Source organism: Myotis lucifugus, unplaced genomic scaffold (genome assembly GCF_000147115.1).
Source record: "Myotis lucifugus unplaced genomic scaffold, Myoluc2.0 scaffold_68, whole genome shotgun sequence".
Classification (NCBI taxonomy): Eukaryota; Metazoa; Chordata; class Mammalia; order Chiroptera; family Vespertilionidae; genus Myotis; species Myotis lucifugus.
Genome location: NW_005871116.1, coordinates 4,260,751 through 4,264,417, shown reverse-complemented (window position 1 = coordinate 4,264,417; position 3,667 = coordinate 4,260,751). Strand labels below are relative to the sequence as shown.

Below are 3,667 nucleotides of genomic sequence, written 5' to 3'. Positions count from 1 at the left end.
GGACTTCAAACATATTTCCTCCAATGAAAATATATTTTAAAAGGCATCGCAGATTTCAAATAACCGCATCTCTTTTCTCCTTTCAAGATGCAGAATATGAAATGATTATTTCAGTTTAATTCTTTTCCCAGGCACCACCCTCTGGATCTTTTCCTCTTTTTAGCCTGTCCTCACCTGTCCTTGTCTGTTCTGAAATGTCATTGCTAGTAGCATTTTCCTGTTTCTAGAAACAAAAATAATTATACCTAAGCATCCTATTTAAAAAACAATCTGTTTGTAGTGCTGGCACCAGGTCATAGACAAGAGCTGACTCACAGGGTCATTGGGAAAACTTTTCTTTGCTCATTTCACCAACTTTGCGCTGTTGTTTTCCCTACTGGCCACCCTGATTGTGTTCTTGCGTCCCAAATAACATTTTAGGTGAATTTACTTCTCCTTCTACTAATTTTCAGGTGTCTTGGTCTTTTTCTTCCTTGATCTTTTTTCTGTCTTTGAAAGTTAAGTTCTTGGACTTTATCCCCTGAGAGGTGTCTGCTTATCAAGACAAGTTCTGCAGGAGAGACACCTAATAACAGCTTTCAATATCAGTGGGACCAAAAGCCTAGTAGCAAGTTCTCAGTGACCTTTGGGTTCAATTTTTTAAAAAATCTGAATTAAAAGCATGCACATAAATTGTATACCATATACCTTTCCAGGTATCTTTGACTATAAAATAATATCACAGTTTGATTCCCAGTCAGGGCACATGCCCTGGCTGCGGGCTTGATTCCCCGGCGTGGGGTGTGCAGGAGGCAGCCAATCAGTGATTCTCTCTCATCATTGATGTTCCCCTCTCTCTCCCTCTCCCTTTCTCTCTGAAATCAAGAAAGAATATATTTAAAAAATAATATTAACTTTTGTGTTTTTTTGTGTTTTTTTTTAACATATCAGTTATTTAATCGGGTTCTTATAAGAAATTCAGAACACCAGTTTGTGAGGATAAAGCCCATTGGTGAGAGCGAACAGAGAGCGGAGGTAGCTCTGGAGCTGAGGAACAGCTTTGTTATTTGGCAGAATTTGTGAGTCCACAGCTTTCTGGTCAACCTTGCGCTGTTCTGTAATCTCGTATTTCTCTTTCTCTGTGTCGAAGACCTCACCCTCCCGGTGTCTGGGCTTGCACAACTTCTTCTCCTTGAAGTAAGCATCAGTGAGCTGTTTGGGGATTTTCACACCACTGATAACAATTTTGGTGGAGGTGGCGATGGCAAATTTCTGGTGTGTTCTACGAAGAGGAACTAGATTGAGGGACAGAGGTCCAGTCACAAGTAGCAAGCCACTGCCCAGCTGCTTGAGGAAAACCACCCTCTTGCCTCTGTGGTGCCCCGTGAGGATGATCAGAATGGTCCCAGGAGGATGCTGGCCCGCATTCTCCGCACATGCTGACTGAAGGGTTTCTTTCCGTGGCTCAGCAGCTTTCGAGGCACATCTTCAGTAGGATAATATCTAGGCATTTTGCAGAGTTTAACCACTCGGGTACCACCATTCTTGTCGCCACCAACTGGTTTTGTGACAGTAGCAAGAACTTTCTCCTTCTTTTTCTTTTCAATCCTGGATTTAGGGGCCGAATACTTCCTCGTGTACATGGCCTTTCGCCAATACATAGCTGACCGGGAGGATCTACCAATTCCTCTGACGAGGACAGGGTTTTGGCTGCAGTGGGGCTTCCCCTTCTTAGGGGCCTTACCCTTGCCACTGGCATCGGCCTTCTTCTTGGCTTCAGTTTTCTTCTCCTTAGTGTCAGGTTTCTTCTCCTTGGTATCTGGCTTCTCAGTTTTCTTTTCACCCGCCGACTTGCAAGATGGGAAGAAAGCAATAATAACAACTTTTAAGAGGCCTAGACTATGGCCACTACTCTGGATCATTCATTTGTTCTTAATAAAATACTGATGTCTTTTCCAGCCTAGTATTGTTCCAGTGACAGGATGACAGGTCATCTTTAGCCCGGTCACTTCCTAGTCAGTCAGTTCACTTCACTTTCTTCACTTCCTTATGTCATGTAACTGAATCACCCGTATCTTAATCGAACCACGGTACAATCTGGAAGAATGCTGGCTTCCGTTATCTCTTGCTCATCCCGTTCAATCTCCTGCCAAGTCCAGCTCAGTATCTCTCCACAGGGGAACCCTTTTCTTGTATCTGGCTTCATTCACAATCCCACTGTCATCACCATCAGTTAGACCACCTTCTCTTGCCAGAAATATTATGAACCTATCTCTCTGCTTCATCCCATCTCTCCCCACTTCAAAGTAGTTTTTATCATGCTGCTGTCATAGTAACTGTCTAAAAATGTCACTATGAGTATGTAATTCTCCCATTAGGTGTATGGGCATTGAAAATAATAACTTCTGAGCCTTATAATTAAAGCATAATTTATCTAGAACTTAACTTTCTTTTTTCTTTTTAAAAAGTATCTGAGTATTTTTTAAAAAATATAATTTTTATTGATTTAAGAGAGGAAGGGAAAAGGAGAGAAAGATGGAAACATCAATGATGATAGAGAATTATTGATTGGCTGCCTCCTGCATGCCCCCTACTGGGGATGGAGCCTGCAACCCCAGCAGGTGCCCTTGACCTGAATTGAACCTGGAACCCTTCAGTCCACAGGCTGACGCAGAGTTTAATTTTCTGACCTTTTCTTTCACTATTGACCTACAAAGTGAAACAACTCATGGCTTTTGCCAGGACCTGCATTGGAGATGGTGCCCTTGCAGTTAGCCTTCCCTGTGACCTCCTGACACCATCCTCAAGGCCTGTCTCAGATCACATTTCATTGACAATGTCTTTGTGGTCCCCACCTCCACCATTTGCACCCCATCATTCTCTAAAATATCCTTTGTGGAGACTGTACAGTATCGGTCCAGATAAACCTAAATTCAAACCCTAACTGTCCATTACTAATTTCATGACTTTGAATAGATTACATATCTTCTTTAAGCCCTTTTAAAAATCTGTATAATGGAGGTAATATTTTCTTTTAATGTGAAGTTTAGATGAAATCATCTGTGTGTGATACATCCACAGGCCTGACATTATTAAAGATTGTATACAGGTTGCTCTTATTTAGTAAGTCTTCTTTGGTATTAACTCTGGCTTTCCTTCTAGCCATTTGAGATCTTGGTACATTTTCTATTTAATTGCACATACACTGAGTGTATTACTTATTTTTTTAGTTCATCAAAATAGCAATAAAATACCTAAATCAGGAGATTATGTAGAGTGCTGAAACTGATTATTTTAGGATGAATTAGATCCCCAAGTGGACTTAACATCTGTGAACAGATGCTACACATGGTCTGGCCACTCAAGATCTCCTAGGCCTACCAGGTTTCTCTTAACCACTATTAAAGTAATTACCTAAGCTATACTCTCTACGAGTTTATTTGATCAAATGTATAAAGGAGGGCTTAAGAACACAAAACTATAGGGCAAAAATTAGAGAACTGGAAGAACAGATGCTACACATGGTCTGGCCACTCAAGATCTCCTAGGCCTACCAGGTTTCTCTTAACCACTATTAAAATAATTAAGTAACTCTATTATATTTTATTAAGAATGGAAATGCAAATGGAATTACCCACATTTCTAAGTGAAAACAAAATTATTTGCGTGATATACACAACCCAAGTGA

General features: G+C 40.8%; 1 pseudogene; it reads right to left on the bottom strand.

Moving 5' to 3' along the window:
• Positions 1-911: 911 nt before the first annotated feature.
• Positions 912-1,901, bottom strand: LOC102418874 (annotated as a pseudogene).
• Positions 1,902-3,667: the final 1,766 nt, after the last annotated feature.